The sequence below is a fragment of the Eucyclogobius newberryi genome, unplaced genomic scaffold, assembly GCF_026437365.1.
Source record: "Eucyclogobius newberryi isolate DKJ021-1_F unplaced genomic scaffold, fEucNew1.0.hap1 SCAF_4, whole genome shotgun sequence".
NCBI lineage: Eukaryota > Metazoa > Chordata > Actinopteri > Gobiiformes > Gobiidae > Eucyclogobius > Eucyclogobius newberryi.
Genome location: NW_027316056.1, coordinates 7,209,872 through 7,232,371, shown reverse-complemented (window position 1 = coordinate 7,232,371; position 22,500 = coordinate 7,209,872). Strand labels below are relative to the sequence as shown.

Here is a 22,500-nt window from a genome sequence, read left to right as displayed (position 1 = left end):
CAGGCTCCACCCATCACACACCACCCAGGCTCCACCCATCACACCACCCAGGCTCCACCCATCACACACCACCCAGGCTCCACCCATCACACACCACCCAGGCTCCACCCATCACACACCACCCAGGCTCCACCCATCACACACCACCCAGGCTCCACCCATCACACACCACCCAGGCTCCACCCATCACACACCACCCAGGCTCCACCCATCACACCACCCAGGCTCCACCCATCACACCACCCAGGCTCCACCCATCACACACCACCCAGGCTCCACCCATCACACACCACCCAGGCTCCACCCATCACACCACCCAGGCTCCACCCATCACACACCACCCAGGCTCCACCCATCACACACCACCCAGGCTCCACCCATCACACACCACCCAGGCTCCACCCATCACACACCACCCAGGCTCCACCCATCACACCACCCAGGCTCCACCCATCACACCACCCAGGCTCCACCCATCACACCACCCAGGCTCCACCCATCACACCACCCAGGCTCCACCCATCACACCACCCAGGCTCCACCCATCACACCACCCAGGCTCCACCCATCACACCACCCAGGCTCCACCCATCACACCACCCAGGCTCCACCCATCACACCACCCAGGCTCCACCCATCACACACCACCCAGGCTCCACCCATCACACACCACCCAGGCTCCACCCATCACACACCACCCAGGCTCCACCCATCATACCACCCAGCCTCCACCCATCACACCACCCAGGCTCCACCCATCACACCACCCAGGCTCCACCCATCACACACCACCCAGGCTCCACCCATCACACCACCCAGGCTCCACCCATCACACCACCCAGGCTCCACCCATCACACCACCCAGGCTCCACCCATCACACCACCCAGGCTCCACCCATCACACCACCCAGGCTCCACCCATCACACCACCCAGGCTCCACCCATCACACCACCCAGGCTCCACCCATCACACACCACCCAGGCTCCACCCATCATACCACCCAGCCTCCGCCCATCACACCACCCAGGCTCCACCCATCACACCACCCAGTCCGTTGGTTATGCTCTGATATCAACTGACCGGTGTTATGTTTTGGTTTGGATTATTGCTACTGTCCCATAAAATATGACTAGGGTTGAAACCTCATCTTTCATAAAATGTTACGAGGCAGTCAAAATATGTCACGTCCTCTCTAGAGACACCCTTTCAAAGTAAGAGCTCGGCGCTTCCTGTTTGGTCCGCTGGGCTCTGTGTTGTGTTCTCAGCAGGGACATTTCTGAGGATTAATTAAAATGGCAGAGAAGCCTGAAGGCGCTGGAGTGACAAGAGGAGGAAGAGAACCGAGCATGCAGGAAGTAATTAAACTGCTCCCTCGACTTAACAACATATTGAGACGTCTGTGCAGCGAGTGTGCGAGTGGAGGACGCCGGTGAGGACAGTGCAAGTACAAATAGGAGTAAAAAAAGACACATTTATTATATTGTTTTAGGCCTTTAAACGTGCTTTTGCTTTGCTGTCTCGTGTTTTAGAAGTTCGAATGATGTTTGTACTGAAAACCACACATGACTTCCTCTCAGACGTTCAGTCATCCAGATTTGTGTTAGAACTTCATCTACTGGCAGCAGAGGGAGTTACCATGGGGAAATAAACAAAAGCTGTGCTGAAGGTGATTTGAGGTAGAAATACTGGGAATGATTTATGGATTTCAAAATGGCAAAGACTTCCGAATCTCCACTTTTAAAGTCACAAATCTGGAAAATTATAAAGGGACGGATTTTATGAGGCTCAGAGAAGACGCGCTTGTAAACAGGATTAGCGATATTGTCGGGCTGCAGAGCACTCCTGAATAAAAGCCACTAATTTTATATAGAAACAAGACATTGTCCATATACGGGCCGCACCTGTCAATAAGCTGCAGGTGCGCACGTTGTAACATGAGATATTTACACATAAAGTACACGGTCGTGAGTCGAGTTGGAGTGTAATAAAACACACAGCATTTAGAAATTTAACAAACAGAAAACACATCACAGCTGTCCCCACTGTCCCTACGGTCCCCACTGTCCCTATTGCCCCCTCTGTCCCCACTGTCCCTACTGTCCCCTCTGTCTCCACTGTCCCTACTACCCCTTCCGTCCCCTCTGTCCCCACTGTCCCCACTGTCCCCTCTATCCTTGATGACTCTGTGTGAGCTGATTGACCTGTGTCTGTGTCCTCACATCTGCTCCTGAGCTCGTACTTAGTGAGTGAGTGATATTTACACAGAAATATGTTCGACGTTAGTGATCCAGGGGTTTTATGCGGGTCAAGTAGGGATGCAGACCTAAAGCCACGTTCAGGTTCAAGTCCGGATTCGAATCCAGAGGTTCAGGTTCGGACCTAATGAGTCCGGACCTGAACTCATGCCATTTTTGCATAATGTTATAACAGCATAACACAAGCTACTTGGCTCAATTAAGTTGAAGACACTTGAACAAGGACGACTATCAAACACAAGGCTTAACTGTAGATTGAAATAAACTCAACTTGTCTGCTTTATTCACTGTTTTTTAACAGAAGTTACAACTTACAAATCACAAGCTACCATCACACATTCATGTGTTTTACTAGAGGAACAAGTCCCGAACAAGAGCATGTTGAGTATTAGTATTAGGGCAGCTGTTTCTGCTGATACTATGTTTGTAAGTGTGTTACTGGTTTGACTGAGCTGTTCCCCACACTTGAAGTTTAATGCTTTAGATACATTTCCACTCTTTAATTTTGCAGATCAATTGGCATCAAAGTCATGTAAAAACCTTCAAAAACTAGCATAACAGTCAACTAGAACCACTATAAATCAATCAACTTAGCAGTATCAAAAATAGAATATGAAAATATTTTACACTACACACAATACATCATATTAACAGCATTAAACACAAGACCATATCTTAACAACTGTAGAATACAAATACTATTACAAAATATAAGCTCCAATTAATGAATCCAGCAATTAAATAATATTACTTTGACTTAGTATTTACTTAGATGTATAAATATGTATATTGCACATTAACCCACCTAAATAAATGCTACGTTACACCACGTTGGTTGATGGCGCCTGTGTTCGGCCACGCCACTGCTCGACTCCTGTTATGCCGCTTATTTGTGACGATCGTTACATCGTATGCAGTTTTATCAGCCCAGACATTAGTCTGTTGTGTGTCTGCTGTGCGGGTTTATGACCGTGGCGCACTTTTCCGCATCAAAGCGACGATGGAGTCGCTTTTCGACACATGGGACAGGTACAAACAAGCCTTTCCGCCACCGCTTGTTTGTCCACCCAGCTCACCTGACGTTTTGCTGCTGTCCCGAGGCCCGGGGAAGAGGAGGAAGCAGAGGAGACGAGGCACAAGGTCTGGTGTGCAAGTCAAGCGCAGACGAGCCTTGTGTTCGGAGCACACGAGCCTGGGCTTTGGGAGACGTGCTCGGTGCCTACGCCTGGTCCCGCTCCTCGATGTTTGCGGCTGTTCGCCGTCGCCGTCTTCGCCGCCTGCCCGTGTCATCGCGGCTGTTTTCCCGCTGCCTGCACGGGCCATCGGGGCCGCACTGGTCCTGGAGCCTGCCCGTGTCATCGCGGCTGCTTTCCCGGAGCCTGCACGGGCCATCAGGGCCGCACCGGTCCTGGAGCCTGCGCGGGATGTGGCGGCTGTTTTCCTGGAGCCCGCGCGCCGCTGGAATTATGAGCGCTGGGGTCCACCGTCCGCTTCCTTGTTTTCGTCGGCTTACCGGCGAAACAGATGTGAATCACGTGACCGTAACTCGTGCCTTCGACAGGTCCCGCTGCGCTCAGCTGAACCGATGGACGTGACGTCATCCACGGTCCGGCTCGGCTTGTTGAATGCACGTTCAATTGCCAACAAAGCTTTTTCCTTGAATGAACTTTTTACAAGACAAAACCTTGATTTCATGTGTCTTACGGAGACATGGCAGAGAGAGGGTGAGTTTATTCATCTAAATGAACTCTGCCCACCTGGCTGCTCCGTTTCTGCGATGCCTCGCCCTGGTCGACGTGGAGGAGGTCTGGCAGTTGTGTCCCAGGACCGTTACATGTGTAAAGTCATCGACTCGCACACTTTCACTTCCTTTGAATCACAGATGATTAAGGTTGGTTCTTCAAGTCCTTTTTACTGTGTTTTAGTCTACCGGCCCCCTGGTCCTGCTGCTGTCTTTTTAAAGGACTTTAGTGACTTTTTATCTTCTATTATAAAGCTGGAAAATGTTTTAATTCTTGGGGATTTTAACATTTGGGTCGATGGCTCATCATGCCATGTGGAGGATGTCCATATAGCGATCATAGCTGTGTTTTATTTGAAATTAACCTTTCTCCTGAGCCGGTGCCCTCAAACATCAGGTCTCAGAGGCGCATTATCACAGCAAATACAGCCGTCCAATTTTCTGCTGTATTTGATCCTCATTTGTTTATGAATTGTCTTGATGTGGACAGTTTAATTAATTCCTTTAATAGCCAATGTTTATCCATTTTAGATCAGGTGGCACCTGTAAAATCCACTGTGTCATCACAGAAAAAAGCTTGTCCTTGGATAAATGAAGATATCCTAAACCTAAAGAGACTATGTCGGAAAACTGAGCGTCTGTGGAAAACCTCTAGTCTTGAGGTCCATAGGTCACACCTCAGAGATCTTGTATCATCTTACAATGAAATGATGGAAAGTTCCAGATCTGATTACTTCCGTCAGCTAATAACATCCAACAAGAAAAACCCCAAAGTGTTGTTTGACACTATAAATTCTATTGTTTGTCCTTCAGCTGCAGTGACTCCTGTTTCCTGCAAAGCCGACAGCAATGAATTCCTCAGGTTCTTTATCGATAAGATCAAGATGATCAAAGACCATATCCCACTCCTTTTGTCTGATAAACCTGTTTCTGTGGAGCCTGTTTCCCAAAACTGGTCTTCTTTTAAGCCTGTCACTCTAGAAGACATCTCAGCTCTGGTGACCAAGATGAAACCCTCCTCTTGTACATCAGATGCCCTTCCCTGCAGGCTCTTCCTCAAAGTGTTTGATGTTATTGGCCCCTGGGGGACCAAAATGGTAAATCTCTCTCTTTCTACTGGTGTGTTTCCTGGTCCATTTAAACATGCCATAGTTGAGCCATTACTGAAAAAAACAAACTTGGACCCGACAGACCCCAAAAGTTTCAGACCCATATCAAAGCTCCCGTTCATGTCCAAGATCCTAGAGAAGGTGGTCTCTGAACAATTGTCCGATTTCCTTGATCAGTCAAACGTTCACGACTCTTTTCAATCTGGTTTCCTCAAACATCATTCTACGGAAACCGCATTGTTGAAAGTGTCCAGTGACATTATGATGTTTGCTGATTCTGGAAAATGCACTGTTCTAGTTCTGTTGGATCTGTCTGCAGCCTTTGACACTGTCGACCATCATATCCTGTTGAACAGACTGAGGGACCTGATTGGACTATCAGGGTCAGTACTTCATTGGTTTTCCTCATATTTATCCGGTCGGAGCTTCAGTGTTGCTGCAAACCAAATAATGTCCGACTCAGCTGATCTGTTGTGTGGAGTTCCTCAGGGCTCCGTCTTGGGTCCCGTCTTATTTCAGCTTTATATAATTCCCCTGGGAATGATCATTCAAGAGTTTAGTGATGTGTCCTATCACCTGTTCGCTGACGATATTCAGCTCTATTGCTCTTTTAAACCTTCTGAGATCCAGAAGCTGAACTCCTTGGTCAGTTGTTTAGTGCAAATTAAACAATGGCTGAGTAAAAACTCTCTGCAGCTAAATGCTGACAAAACAGAAACTCTGATTATTGCCCCTGATGATGCCATTCCAGGGATAAACCAGTACTTGGGTGTTTTAGGCCAGACTGCTAAACCAAGTCTTAGAAACTTGGGTGCTCTTTTTGACAAAGACATGTCTTTAGAGCACCACTCCAAGCTGTTGACGAGGAACTGTTTCTTTCAGTTGAGGAAAATCTCTAAGCTCAGTAAAATGGTGTCTCAAAATGACCTGGAACTTATAATTCATGCATTTGTGTCTTCACGTTTAGACTATTGTAACAGTTTGTTTTCCTGTCTTAACAAGAAGGAACTCTCTCGTCTGCAGCTGGTCCAGAACTCTGCGGCGAGGATCTTAACCCGCACAAATAGAAGGGCCCACATTTCACCCATTCTCAAAGCCCTTCACTGGCTGCCGGTCTCCTACCGGATACAGTTTAAAATTCTTGTTTTAACTTTTAGAGCTTTAAATGGTCAGGTCCCTCTGTACATCAGCGATCTGATTAAACCATACACTCCCTCTCGCTCACAAAGGTCCTTAGACCAGAAACTGTTGTTGGCTCCTCGCACTCGTTTTCGGACCAGAGGAGACAGATCCTTCCAGGCTGTTCCAGACTCTGGAACGATCTTCTGTTCTCCCTACGGTCACTGGACTCAGTTATTGCTTTTAAGGGTCAGCTTAAAACCTTCTTATTTAGTCAAGCCTTTTAAATGCACTTGTTTTACGGACTGATTTTACTGTATATTGTTGTATATGTATTATTCACTGTAAGTTTTTTGTGTTTTTATCGTTTTATTCTGTGTTTTGTGAAGCACTTTGTGACTTCTGTCTGTGAAAGGTGCTATATAAATAAAATTGACTTACTTACTTACTTACACCACAACATAATACAGTTATTTTATTCATATTGTAGCGACCCTAGTCTCTAGTGCGCGTGCGTGTGGTCTCTGGGGCGGAGCTAAGAGCGGGATCAGGAGACGAAGTAGTTTCTGATGTTCCTGTTCCATCACCATGGTTACGGCCAACAGTAACCAACTCTGTTCAAGAAAAATAAAGTGACAACTTGTGAGCACTAAACCAGCATTACTGACCTGAGCGAGAAGTTACAATATTTACACCCAAACCAAAGCACAACCTGCTCCTTTAACAAGCGTCTTAAACTAACTCACGGAGCGGCACAAGCGGCGGCTTAAAACGATTCAATTAAGCCAGCGATCTTCCCGAAGGTTCGGTCTCTCGCGTCTTTAAACTCATTTCACCGGCTTCAACTTCTGCCGCGCGGAAGACGCGTGCGTCGCTGATGCTCCGGGTCATTGACAGCGATGTCAGTGTTTACGTCTTTTCTAGCGCAAATTTCGCGATCTATGGAAGGTTTAAGATGGTTTAGATTCTAGAACGTAAAGGATATAGAATGTGAGAGGTAGATTTTTAATGAGTCCAGAACCGAATCACCGGGGTTTCGGTTTTTTTGGACCTGAACCGAAACGTTTTTACAAGTCCAGATCCGGTCCTGCGGAGCGGTACACATCCCTAGGGTCAAGTCTGTCCAAGAAAGTCTTATTTCAATGCGGCAGGTTCTAAACTGTTCAAAGTCCCTTTCAGATGGTTTGTTTCTCTGGCTGTCGACAGCAGCAACAAAGTTTACAAGCTATGTGTTAAAACAGGGTCAAAACTTTATCAGCACAATTTGATCAGCCAAGCTTTCAATGGGCAGAATAATTCAAACTTTAAAAGTCGATAAAAGCAAAAAGGTTTTAGTGCCCATAGTTGAGAAGTTTCTAAAACAAAACAACACACACATACTCTGCTTTTTCCTAGTGGATTTTTTTGGCTGATACTGATATCCAATATGTGGTTTGCTGCTGTTGCCAAAAACAATATTTGCCGATACCGATATTTCATAACCCATAGCAAGGCCCACAAATGTATGTCAAGAGTGGCTCCAGGCCATAGATGGGCCCTCTGCCCGAGATCCTAATTGAGTAGTGGCGGCTCCGCTGTACTGCAGCCTCGCTGTCCAGACATTCAAATACAAACAGTGCTCAATTTTTTTTAGTCTAAAAGTAAAATAGAAGGAATTAAAGTCTTTCACAGTTTGTAAAATCCTCCAAATTACATTTTTGGCGTCACGGTGACCAGTGAACAGTAATCTGCTGTCGGCGTGCTGACTTCCATCACGCAAAGCATTATGGGGAAAGGCCCAGAGCTCCACAACCAGGAAGTAAAGCGGAAGAGATTTTTTTGGCGACATTGGCCAATGAACACACGCCACTGACTTAAATGCACCGCCATCTTGCCCCCCCCCGGGGCTTGCTCCAGGCTCTTACACCGTTGTGTCCTTGGGCAAGGCACTTATCCCGACTCGCCCCTCTAGTCTGAAATTAAGTTGTGTGAGAGGGTTTCACTGAGGGGATTTTGCTCTATTTTAAACAACAGAGTAAGAATTCTATCAAAAATGTCTATAATTTTGAATATAGTTTATTAATTATGTAAATATTTTATGATGGTGGCACAGGTCACCCTTGAAAAAGAGACTTTGATCTTGATACAATAATAAACAGGTAAATATTAGTAGGGTTAATATTTTTAGCCTTTGCTAATGTCTCGTTCACTTTTAGGCAATGTAGAGCATGTCTTTAGTCAACCAAGAGTGACTTTCATGGACAGTAGCTGAAGCCTAAGCTAATGATGAGGGCAAACTCTAAAAGACAGAGCTTGTGCACACTTAAAACGATAAGGCAGAGGACTAATGCCGTCTCCTCTCCCCCTAGTGTTCATTCCCTGTCGTGGGCGTCTGCTGGAGTTACACCTGTGTGCCGCTGCTCTATGGGAACAGGGACCTATATAGAAAAGTGAAACTAGTTACCATGGTGATGGCCCCACCAGCGCTTCATGTGTGCGAGTGGGCGCGGGGCTAAAGACATTAAAGAGGGGAGAAGACTGCAGGATCGGAGCGTGAGCAGCTCTGACGACGAGCTTCAAGGATGGCCAAGGATTTAGGGAAAACTAAGCCTTTTGGGACAAACTTTTGAACTTTACCTTAACATGAACATTAACGTTTGAGAGGAGACCAAAATACTCAAATCTAGGGCCCGACCGATGTGGAGCCGATACTGATGTTACGGCACTTGGAAATGCAGGTTACGATTAATCGACATCCGACATTTCCTTTTGTTGTGTTGAGCCAAAAGTCCTACATGATAACATCGAAAACACTTCATGTCAGTGTCAGTTTACTGCTGTGCCCTTTAACCCCGGAATTTTTAACCAGGTCGCTTGTGCTAAAGATGCTAACGCTATATTTAGTGCAAGATCAAACGATGGTAAAATAGAGCGACGGAATTCTGGAGGATCTGAAGTTTAAAATGATAATGTTGATAATAATGTGTTTATTTCCTTCTTGGCTGCTTTGGCCTCACGAGACTTTTATCTGGTGATCACAGATAAATGTGGAGTGTCAGATAAACTCTGTCCTTATTGGCAGAGCTGAAGTGGATACAAATGTGTTACTCCCAGTAATCTAAAGCATCGCCACAAATCTGTGAAATGTCGGCCGATGGCTGATGACTCCAAGATCGTTGGGAAATACTAAAATCTCCGACTCAAACTTGATGAGAAGGCTTGATGCACAATACAAAAATATAATATATTTGTTATATAATTATAGGCAACTTTACTCAAGACTTAAATCTGAATATTTTCTGTCCTATCAACAACGTCACACTGTTATTTTGACCAGTCTATGTGATGATTTTAGAAGTCTGGAGCCAGTATTTGTTCCCACAGCCATTAGCATTAGCCCTCAAACATAGCAGGTAATCCTGAGGGTTTGGGCTCCTTACAAGTCACATCTGTGTTTTATTTTAGATGATCAATTGTGAAAATGATGATGTAATCTACTACTGTTAGCTAAAGGCTAAATCATTTTAAGTGTAGATTTGTGATTTGCTTCTGGAAGAATCTAGAAACCTCCTCTTTTACATGTCACTGTGCAGAGCAGATACATGACATACATATCTACTTTAATATGAAGGACTGTCTTCACGTCATAAGGCGCTGGTACAGCTGGCAGCCCGGTGTAAACGCTCTCTCTTCTTTCTCACACTTATTGTGCTTTATCTCCTATATTTTGTAAATACAGTTAGTATATTTTTTCTATTTTACTGTACGATAGGGACACGCGCTGGAATAGTTTTTTAATTCAACTGTTTTTGACTTTTTTCGACTGGATTTGAGCGTTTTTCGTTGCGTTCGTTGTGTTGTTGTGACGTGAGCTAGCTCCGAGCTTAACCACGTGACTTCCCAAGAATGACACTTTTAACGCTAAACTAATTCAACAATCACATTTAATCAATTTCAGAAATGTTTGTAGGAGTCTAAACTACAGAGTTTGCAGCGTTTGGACAGAATAGGCCCTCATGGAGACGCAAGGTCATCTGCAAAGGTCATCATATTTCCTAAACAATTGCAGTCTTTGAGCTTATCCTTAGGCCGCAGTGTAAAGTGAGCTCTGCTGTGGAAGAGGACAATACTGCGGTCAACATTTGGAGAGCAAACAGGCAGCGTCATATGAAATGGGATTGATGAGGATTATCCTCTCTGATCCCGAGTACATTCAGCTGAAGCCAACACAAGCCGTGATTGGCCAAACTGAAACAATGAATGGGCCATATAAAACCAGCCAAAGTCCACGTCTCAGTCTATTCTACAAACAGAGCACAGGAAGAGAAAGCTGATTGAGAGTGGGCCGCAGAAGTGTGATATCAGGGCTCTGCGTTGTGTTGCGCAAGTCGGACAATGACTGGCCAAAAAGTGCACCGGCCCACCGGGAAAACCTGTTAAATGTTTTTGTATGTGACTATACAAAAACAGAATATTCTTTCATTTTAATGAAAAAAAAAGTCCTCAAAATGGCTCCCATACTGAGACCCATGAAGCAGTAGCATGCATGGATGAGAAATCAGACTGAAAAGTGGGTTTCGAACCCAGAGCGAACGCCTGTCTAATACTCCATAACACAAAATAGTACTTGGTCATTAAAATACTGCCTGAATTTCTAAATAAAATCAAATCATTGGAAACATGAACAAAGCCTGAGCTACAAACAAAGTCTCTAAAATATAGTTTATTAAGCCCGTTTGTTGAAAGCTGCTGTTGCTTCACTTCCTCTGCACATGCTCAGTCAGGCACAAGATTCACACAGGTTTATTCAGTGTTTGAGCTCAGATCTGTGGGTTTGAGGCTGTGGTCCTCAGAGCACATGTGCAGAGCTCTAAAAGAAGCTGCTGTCCGCTCTGGTTCTAAAGCTCATGTTAGAGATCAGAGCGTGAACAGGGCTCTGAACACGGTCACAGAATGAAAAGGGGCGGGAGAAGAAGAACCCAAGGTTCTCACGCAGTACTGCTCAGTGGCCTGTAGAGGATGCAGTGCTCTGAATTGCCACAAAAACTTGCATCGTTTCTAGGCAAAATGTTCCTATTGTAGGCCTTGCGTCAGTTATGTCCAAGATTTAATGTAATAGAGTAATACGACAAACTTTGATGACTTCTTATTCTAGCCATGCAGCCTCTGGAAGAGATACACCCTTACCATAACCATCTGATTATTCTGGGGCTTGAATTCCTCCCAGACCAAAGTACAAGCGTTTAATCAGACAAGGGTAAAGCAATAAGTTGCATTCAGTCTGGAAGAAAGACATTTCCCTTTGCTTAAAACACAAAACACACACTTGACTGTGAAATAAATCAAAAAACGAGAAAACGAGAATCCTGCCTAAAAGTGATGCCGAAAAACTTATCCATGCATTTGTAACGACTAGATTAGACTACTGTAACTCCCTGCTTGCAGCGTGTCCTAAAAGCTCCATAAAAAGCTTTCAACTGGTTCAAAATGCAGCAGCAAGATTACTAACAGGAACAAAAAGAAGAGAGCACATTACGCCAGTGCTGAAGTCTCTTCACTGGCTCCCCGTCGAGTCTAGAATCAAATTCAAAATTCTACTCTTGACCTACAAAGCCATAAATGACATGGCCCCATCCTACCTCAAAGATGCTATAGAACCATATCATCCAAACAGAGCTCTTCGCTCTCAGAATGCCGGCCTTCTGGTGGTGCCAAGAGTCTCTAAAAGTACTGTAGGAGGTAGAGCGTTTAGCTACCAAGCTCCTGTGTTATGGAATCAGCTCCCGACCCATGTTAAATATGCTGACACAGTCTCTTCATTTAAGTCCAGGCTTAAAACGTTCCTCTTCGAAATCGCTTATGGTCAGAGTAGTTAGGAACAGAAAGATAAACCCACAGCTTTAGCTACGCTGCCCTAGGAGTAACTATGCTGGGGGAAGTATGACAGCTTGAGCACTATCCTCTTCTTCTTCTGACTACTTATGCTATCAAACAATATTTATTTTTTGATTCCACTTGCAAACTGTTCACCGCCTTCTTTTCTTTCTCTCACTCCTGAGGACCTGTGGACCCAGATGCCCCTCCCCTGGTGAAGTGGTCCCTGCCCTGTGTGGACGGTCCCTCATCTGCCTGAAGAGTGGCTCCAGTTCGCCTCAGTCGGTCCCTCATCTGCCTGAAGAGTGGGTCCAGCTCGCCTCCGACGGTCCCTCTTCTGCCTGAAGAGTGGGTCCAGCTCGACTCAGACGGTCCCTCATCTGCCTGAAGAGTGGGTCCAGCTCGACTCAGACGGTCCCTCATCTGCCTGAAGAGTGGGTCCAGCTCCAGTCTCCTTGTGTCCGTCTGTGAGAGTCGGATCTCTCCTTCACTGGAACTCCTCCAGGTTTCTACGCTTTTTTCCCAAAGAGGTTTTTTTTGTAGTTTTTCCTGGCCGAGAAGGAGAGTCTAAGGACAGAGGACCCTGGGACATCGTCCCTCGCCACCACAGACATTGTCTGACTTCATCGCCACCACAGACATTGTCTGACTCCATCGCCACCACAGACATTGTTGATTCATTTCTCCCTGTGGCCCTCAGAGGCAACTGTTGTTGTGATTTTGGGCCTTACAAAAATAAATTGATTTGATTTGATTTGAAAACCTGGATCAAACAGATAAGATTTAGAGTCTGGACGAAAATAGAAGATGAACTTGATCCAAACGGGAGACGACCTGGGCAACAGAGAAGCCGCCCCTTGCTTTCATCCACGTTCAAACTAGCCGTCCAATTAAAGGAAATCAATGGTGGCTGACTTGAGATGCAGGACAGGGGTGTGTGCGGTAACCTCATCCCGCTGTGATGAGAGGGGTGAGAACAAACTCTGGTCCCCGCCTCCACCCCCCAGACTCACACAGACCGCAGAGAGGCAAGGTGGGTCAGTTCAGAGCCCGGACACTTCACTCAGAGCTAAAGAGACAGAGCAAAGTCAAGTGCACCTTCTCCAGTTAAAATCACTTCCAACTTCCGACAAAATTACATGACAAATTTTGATTTACCAGGATAGAATAATTCATCAAATCAAGCAATGCAGGGAACAAAAATAATCACATACATAAGGACTTTCCCTCAATGGAGTGGATCGGGACGGTTCAAAAGGTTCTCCACCGTCTTAAGTGACCCATTCCAGCCCATTAAAGTGACCCATTCCAGCCCATTAAAGTGACCCATAAAAGCCCATTAAAGTGACCCATTCCAGCCCATTAAAGTGACCCATTCCAGCCCATTAAAGTGACCCATAAAAGCCAATTAAAGTGACCCATACCAGCCCATTAAAGTGACCCATACCAGCCCATTGAAGTGACCCATACCAGCCCATTGAAGTGACCCATACCAGCCCATTGAAGTGACCCATTCCAGCCCATTGAAGTGACCCATACCAGCCCATTGAAGTGACCCATACCAGCCCATTAAAGTGACCCATTCCAGCCCATTGAAGTGACCCATACCAGCCCATTGAAGTGACCCATACCAGCCCATTGAAGTGACCCATTCCAGCCCATTGAAGTGACCCATACCAGCCCATTAAAGTGACCCATACCAGCCCATTAAAGTGACCCATTCCAGCCCATTGAAGTGACCCATACCAGCCCATTAAAGTGACCCATACCAGCCCATTAAAGTGACCCATACCAGCCCATTGAAGTGACCCATACCAGCCCATTAAAGTGACCCATTCCAGCCCATTGAAGTGACCCATACCAGCCCATTAAAGTGACCCATACCAGCCCATTAAAGTGACCCATACCAGCCCATTAAAGTGACCCATACCAGCCCATTGAAGTGACCCATACCAGCCCATTAAAGTGACCCATACCAGCCCATTAAAGTGACCCATACCAGCCCATTAAAGTGACCCATTCCAGCCCATTAAAGTGACCCATACCAGCCCATTAAAGTGACCCATACCAGCCCATTGAAGTGACCCATTCCAGCCCATTAAAGTGACCCATACCAGCCCATTGAAGTGACCCATTCCAGCCCATTAAAGTGACCCATACCAGCCCATTGAAGTGACCCATACCAGCCCATTAAAGTGACCCATACCAGCCCATTGAAGTGACCCATTCCAGCCCATTAAAGTGACCCATACCAGCCCATTAAAGTGACCCATACCAGCCCATTAAAGTGACCCATACCAGCCCATTGAAGTGACCCATACCAGCCCATTGAAGTGACCCATACCAGCCCATTGAAGTGACCCATACCAGCCCATTGAAGTGACCCATACCAGCCCATTAAAGTGACCCATACCAGCCCATTAAAGTGACCCATACCAGCCCATTAAAGTGACCCATTCCAGCCCATTAAAGTGACCCATTCCAGCCCATTAAAGTGACCCATACCAGCCCATTAAAGTGACCCATACCAGCCCATTAAAGTGACCCATACCAGCCCATTAAAGTGACCCATTCCAGCCCATTAAAGTGACCCATACCAGCCCATTGAAGTGACCCATTCCAGCCCATTAAAGTGACCCATTCCAGCCCATTAAAGTGACCCATACCAGCCCATTAAAGTGACCCATACCAGCCCATTAAAGTGACCCATACCAGCCTATTAAAGTGACCCATACCAGCCCATTGAAGTGACCCATACCAGCCTATTAAAGTGACCCATACCAGCCCATTAAAGTGACCCATTCCAGCCCATTGAAGTGACCCATACCAGCCCATTAAAGTGACCCATACCAGCCCATTAAAGTGACCCATACCAGCCCATTAAAGTGACCCATTCCAGCCCATTAAAGTGACCCATACCAGCCCATTAAAGTGACCCATATCAGCCCATTAAAGTGACCCATACCAGCCCATTAAAGTGACCCATACCAGCCCATTAAAGTGACCCAAAGTGGACTGTGAGAGGTCTAACTTTCAAAGAGGTCTGGCTGGCATTGGCTCCTGGAAAGCTTTTGTGCTATGCATGTTTAATACACAGACCGCACTCTGCCATTTCTCACTCACAGCCTCATTGTGTCGACAGACGGCATTTGTTTTTAAGGCTTTGGAGAGAATGTGCTTGGACTAAACGCACCTTACTTCTGTCTGCGCTGCTCAAATTGGTTCGGTGCAACTGTTCATAATGGCATGTGGCTGGCTCAGACTTACCAAGCACAACAGACTATGCAACCCGAGCATACATATTGGATTTAAATGGCTTCTATTGTCATATTATACATAGAGGCTGTACAACAAAAGTACAGGGATGCGAGGAAGGGTGAGTCCTATAGGCCCATGAGGTAGGGTAAATAAACAGATGTGGACAAACCATTACCACAGGGACCAGGCTGCGTCCATTAACAGAGCCTTCAGGACGGAAACACAACAGAGAAACTGCGGGTTAAATCTGGATTAGGGATCGACTCTAAGCAGCACACATCTCCACAGGCCTGCTCAGGAGGGCTCCGGGCATTCAGGCACAAGCAGGACAGTGGATCTGGGACGCAGGGGTCGGCTCTTCTGTCCTAGTGGCCGAGTTTAGAGTCCAGTCGAGTGGTAAACAGTCAACATCATGCTTGCTTTTGATACAATAAAACTACAAAGAAGCTCTTAAGACTGGGACTGCACAATGTATCGCAAAAGTAAAGAGTATTGGCCCAGATCGCAAATCAGATCAGGTCAATAAACTGACCAACCTCCTCCACACACAGCTGTCAGTGCTAATGCCACGGCTAAAGCCCAAAGTAGCAGAAACACAGATCGAAAACGCTCCAAAGCAGCTAAAAACATTATGAATGACATTTGTTTTACCCTTAAGAGCCGCAAGCGTGAAATCCAAACTTTGGTCAAATCGACAGTGATGAATTCAACTGGAGATACGTTCTGCATCGCTTACTGCAGTATTTATGAAAGGCCCAGGATCAGACTAAACAGACTAAACCCTGTGGCACCCGGTGTTCACGGCAGAGCGCGTCTAACCTCGTTACAGCCGTGTTTCCTCGTCATTCGTTTTCTCAGTTGTATTTTGATTGATTACTGAATGTTTGAGCTAAAGTGAATTGTCCTGCAACTGAGGCTCCAGTGCTCCGAAAACTTTGTACTACGTGTGATTATTTGAAAAATGAAGATATGTACTTCACAATGAAAGACTACAACGACACATGTTGGAAGTGCTCATTATTCACAGGGAGAGGCTGACCTTTGGAGAAATTGTGCTCGCCGAAAGGCCCATTATTATCATGTGTCCTGGCACTGCGGACTGTTTTTGACATCATCCCACTCGATTTCAGAGCTATGTATTTGGGCCTCAAAACTCCCGTCATGGACACAATAGAAATATATCTTTGAAACATACTCCTGGCAGACAAATAACACCCCCAAAAATATGGATGACTCACATTGCGCTGACAATTAAGGACTGGACCAACATTATAACTGACATATGGAAAATAGAAACATTTGACAAACATTGGACTAAATTTGACTTTTTTGTTTTAACTTTGTGTGCCTTAACTTCATTTTCTGTGGATGCCTCCCCTTCCGAATTTTGTTATTTGTTTTATGTTTTATGAAGAAAAAAAAGACAAATTAAGACTCCGAGAGACACATGTAAAGTTTTAAAATGTCACAGCCACTTTTCAAAAATAAAACCATAACTGCTGCTTGTTACTGTGAAATGTCATTTTGAAGAGGGTTATCAGTTCTGGAGTTTTGAACAGGAAGTTGCGGTTTACAATAAATTAAATATAAAATTATGATCCACAACTATAGTTCAACTGTACTTGTGTAATGAAAACTCCCTTTTTTTTTTTTACAGATACAGTATATTAAGCAGCTTAGAAGCCTGTCGGTGAATGATGGGTCAATCTTGGTTTGCCTGGTTAGGGACTCATTAAAAGAGTTAAAACACTGGTCCGCTGCAGCTCACGCTTCCTCTGGAGACTTCATTACTGAAGCCGTGTGTTCCATGTGTGAGTGGTGTTGACTCAGTGCCTGCCGTGCTCCTTAAAATGAGGCTGTTAGCATGTTAGCCTGTTAGCCTCTTCGCTGGTACTGGGGGGACCGGAGGAGGAAGGGGTGGAGACGGGGAGAGGACATGACAGATGGTGGGTGTGGAGGTGGTGACATGCGGTTCACATAGTACTTGACCCCTGTCTGCGCTCTCTAATGAGGATTCACTTCCCCCAGTCCCGTGCCCATCTCTACTCCTCTGCCGTCACTGCTCTGGCTGTGTGGGAATCTGACCGCCATTTCCCTCTTGTTTTATACAGTATATCATAGCAATTAGTGCCAATAATTACTATAAGACGCATATTATACAATCTCACATTTTTTTGAGCTTTAAATGATGTTTAAACATAGCTTCATTCAGGCTTGTTTCAATATTCCTGTTTACAAGGTCCTCTCCCTTTGAGACTTTAAAAACAGATATGTGAAAGTGTAACATATCAAAAGGTAGAGATCCGGAGTCCATCAATTATTATCAGACTCGTTCTGAGCATTTATGCCTCAAATCACATTGAATGTGCTTGCTTGTATGATGAAGGTAGTACCTCAACCCGGGAGATGAGAAAAAGGGCTTATAGCTAGGCTAGGCTCTGGCCTAGCGATGCTAAGCTAACCCATGGAACAAAGAACATTCCAGAGATACGCCCGTGGAAGATAACTTTTCTCTCCCATAAATAAGAATTCTAAAACGGCATCATGCAAACTCAAGTTTAAAACAACACTTGGATCCAGGAGAGTCTCTTCAGACCAGCCTCATCAGTGCAACAGCCCTTTTTATCTGAGGAACGCCTCAGAGCCAAGGTTAAAGGAGAGCACTGAACCTGATCCAGTGCTTCTTCAGCCTGACACTGTCCTGTCCGTGCCCTGCCCAGCCTGTGGACCGAGCTGCAGCAGTCTCTCCCTGAGTGACCCCTGAGTGACCTCTGGAGGTGACGCGGGCACAAACAGGTCCATCTCCTGAGGATCACAGCTCCTGCTTCTGGTCGTATGAAAACGCATGTATTTCACAATCTGGCGGATGAAATGATTTAGAATTAACTCTAACACACAACTAAATACATCTAGAAGGATCATGTCTATCGACTCAATTGCATATTCCTTATTCATTAAACCTGTTTCATTATTTGGTCAATAAATCTTCATAAACCACATATGGTAAAGTGTTCATTCATTTCCAGAAAAGGGGTCAATGTCACGGTTACGTTCTCACAAACCTTCAGATTAACGGATTTTTAATTAATTAATTAATTAATTTTGAATAGAATTGTTAAATGCCGGACAGTGCCCTACATAACTCTAATAAACTCTATAAACATACCCACACTTATGCAGTGTCATGTTTGAAATCGTGTTCCAATTATTTTATCAATATCAACCTTGAATGTCCCTCTTCCATAAGTGGGAGGACATGAATATCACTACAGTACTTGTACTTGTACTAGTAAGAATCCCCTACAAAGGAAAAGAACACTGTGTGTCTTTTTGATCATGTAAATTTGGCTCAATTTTATGAAGCACTACAAATCCTTTCAAAAATGTTATCTTTTGTTTCAAATGTTAAACACATCGTTTCCACTGTCTACAAATTGTGTTTTACAATGTTGATCTGCATTTACAAGTACAAATATGGCACTCCCCAGTGCTGAAAAGGCTGAAAGGATCAGATTAAGCGTGGAGACGTTGTGTAATGTCCTAGTTTGAAGTGCACAGAGTATAAATGCATTCAGAAGAAGACCTCACCGAATGTAATTAGTGCCAAGTAAAAAAAAACAGGAACTATTGATCGGAGATGGAAAAAAGCGGGTAGATAAATCTGGTGCAGAGAGAATCCAATGAGCAACTTCACATTTAGTCTTCTCTCAGGACTCTGTCATCCTCACTTTTGCACTTGGCAAGAGTCAAAAACATGCAATAATTCATTTAATAACCACAGATAAATGCAAATAACAATCACATTCTAATTAGATGCAGATTGTGACATATTTATTGCCCTGTAAGTGTTTGAGAGGGACAGGAAAAGTACAGCACTCAACAAGTGGTTTCATTAGCAACTATTATTTGCATATTAATATTCTAATCACCACTTTGTTTACTCTTCGAGCCGTTTTTGTGTCTCAGCAATTAATAAGTGCTGCATACATCGGGGTTTCATGTGCGAGCGAGGCAGGGCGCTGATGAGCCTGACTCGAGCTGACATAAATACATAAAAGATGGAGGCGCGCGCTGACAGTTCAAAGACTTGGGGGGCTTTGTGATCTGCCTTAGCTGCGTCGTACATTGATTTTTCACGCCGTTTCCCGCACATCAAAGAGCACTCACATTTACTGGAGTTAAGATTATTGGGCCGATATAGAGTTGGGCTGCATCCAGATTCTCCGTTTCCCTCTTGGTTAATCAAGTAAGACGCGTAACGCAACATTTTATGAGCTTTTAACCACATTCTTACGTGGTTAAAATAGTTGTCTTAAAATGGTACAAGAATAAAGACAATGATTGTGAGAAGAAACATCACGATTATTGACGCCATGACTAAACTGAGATCCTTCACTCTCTTTCATATTAACTTTTTGAAATCAAACTTTCGGAATGGTGAAGTTAAAATTCATCCAGCTAAAAAAGCACTTTACATGTAGGTGTTTGCTTTTTGGAGTATAGTTTGTTTTATTCAATGAAACCGTCCAACACATTGTTTAGTCTTTCCAGATGTTTCCAATTCCAATGTTCAAACTCTTGATCTCACATGATTATACGCTCCGAACGTTCCCTTAAAAGAGCTCGGAGTAGAGCCGCTGCTTTTTCACACCCAGAGGAGCCATTTGAGGCAAACGTAGCTGTTCTGGATGCCTCCTGAACACGTCGTCCTTCACACAATGTGGCTGAATGTGCACAAAGACCTTCCAGTGGAAATGGGAGATAATAATAAATAAAATTTGATAGAAACAGAAAAGAATAATTTCTCACCAAATGCTGATTTGAGCTTGTGATAAACCACTGTATTGCCAATTATGCTAATTTATATGTTGAGCCCACATGTTTAGCAAAACAATGTTAGCATCCGTTAGCAACAGCTGTTTCCTGTTTATTGACACTCGCTTTTTCAAGACCCACAATATGATATTTCCAGAGCATAATGCATCTAACATTATCCAAAGCCAGTGCATTACATAAAGTGAGGTTAAAATGCGGTGTAGAGGCTTTGAAGAGAAGGGAATTAAATGCAGTAAAAGCTGAAGGGAAACAGGAAGTAGCTTCTTGTTTCTCGTTTCCTCTAGCTTTAGCCACGTCTCAAACTTGGAATTATCTTTTTATGAATTGCAGACATCGGGCGTATGATTAAAAGGTACAATTCAGGTGCAATTTAGATTTTTTTTAATAAAGAAAACCAGAGTTATGTTTGAGTGAGGTCAGTTTCAGGCCTCCGTCTCCTGGGAACACCTCAGGATGGTCTTAGTGAAGGTGATGTTTGGGGGGAATGGTTTGGCTGGTGTCTAAATCTACTACTGGAGCTCTTGGACACGCCCAGTCGGAATGTGAGTGATGTCCTTGGTTGTTTGTGCACATGGAGGCGGGGGACACTTGGAGCTGTTGACAAAGGACTGGAGCTGCCAATGCACACAGTCTGTCCACAGAGAAGGAGAGAGGACACTCATCAGGGCCAGTTTGTTATGGACACAGCAGAGCTAAATCATCACTCCACTCTCAGAAACTCCAGAACAGAATGATATTACACACTACAGATAATCACAATAGTGAGCACCAGCTTTTTACAAGCTGCCGTTCTCCGAGTGAGCAACAAAATAACAGAACCTGGTGTATCCATATTTTATGTTCGGAATCTTATATAATTTACAGAAGCTGGAAAGGTTTTTTCTCACTGTAAAAAGCGCTCACATAAATCACAGCTCACTTTCTGAACAAGAAATAGTTCACATCATTTTGATCTCAGAAGAAGAAAGGTCCCATAGCCCCTCGCTGTTGAAAATAAAATATAAATGTTACGTTATGCAACATTAGGTCCTACCGTTGTAAATACAAACACTGTGATTTATTATATTTATATTCCTGCAAATAAAGTCTCCACAAATCTTAATGATGTCCACTGGAACTCCAAATGATCTACAAATCTCAAAGGCTACAATTCTTCAGTTAATGTCCTCCAGAAAACTTGTGTCTCCTCAGAGTAAAAGCTGCTCACCCTTTAGTTTAGACCTCTACAAACATTCTCTAAATTGCATGGGATTGTTGGACTACGTAAACAGATTTCATTCTTCTCTCAAACCTGAATAATGCCTCAGGACAAGTAAACGTGTGTTGGAAAAGAAACTGTGTTGGAAAGATCTGTTTTCAACATTTTCTCTCCGAAACTGTTTTAAGCAGCCGGTGTAAGTGTGTAAATGTTTTTATTGAAGTGTTACTCTTCTGAGTAAAGTCTACAAATGGTTGAATATATTAAATTAACACTTGTGTTTCTCGCACAACTCCAGGTAGTTCAGATTGTTTATTTGAAAAAAAAAACAAAAAAACAAAATTTGTTTATTTTTAATGTTTTATCTTTCCAATTACATTCATTTATAAATCAAACATTATGTACATAGTTTCTCCTTCAAATCTACTTGTACTACCTCCTTGTACAACTTGTACTACTACTACCCCCAGCACTACTACATTGATGTAAAGTAACAGTACTCTTTCCTCTTTTAAAAGCTTATATCCTCCTTCAGTCATTAGACATCTATTTTCAATTGTAATGAGTCACATTGTGTGCACAAGCAGGTGTTAGCACCACTTAGCAACATTAGCTGCTACTGTTGTAAACACAAGGCTGATATCCTCTGTGAAAATATTCAGGATCCTAAATATATTATCAATTATGTGAGAGTTACATCTGATTCAGGTGATTTAATACAACAAACATCTGGTCTTGATGTGCAATTGACAGATAATGAGCTTTCTTTCTGTTCAATTGAATTCAATTTATTTTTGTAACGCCCAAAATCAAACATTTGCCTCTGAGGGCGAAGTCCTCGTTGCTCAGAGCTCGAGGTGAGAGGAGCTGTGAGTGTAAAACCAGCCGCAGTGCTTTAAAGTGACATCGTGGTGTGTGTTAAAACTCTTTTTTGTCAGTTGTCTTCTGTAGCAGTTGAGACTTGCTAATTGTAATTTTTAACTCTGCCTTGTTTTGTTGGGGCTGGATGCATTTGTCTTGCTGTGATTTCAGAGGGACGTCACATAGTAGGGGCGTGGCATAGTTGGGGCGTGGCATAGTTGGGGCGTGGCATGGTTGGGGCGTGGCATAGCCGGGGCGTGGCATATTTG

General features: G+C 44.3%; 1 protein-coding gene across 1 annotated transcript in view; it reads right to left on the bottom strand.

Moving 5' to 3' along the window:
• The window catches only part of mad1l1 (mitotic arrest deficient 1 like 1), a 100,794-nt gene that overhangs the window by 474 nt on the left and 77,820 nt on the right, over positions 1 to 22,500 (bottom strand). The gene's annotated exons all lie outside the window — the stretch shown is intronic.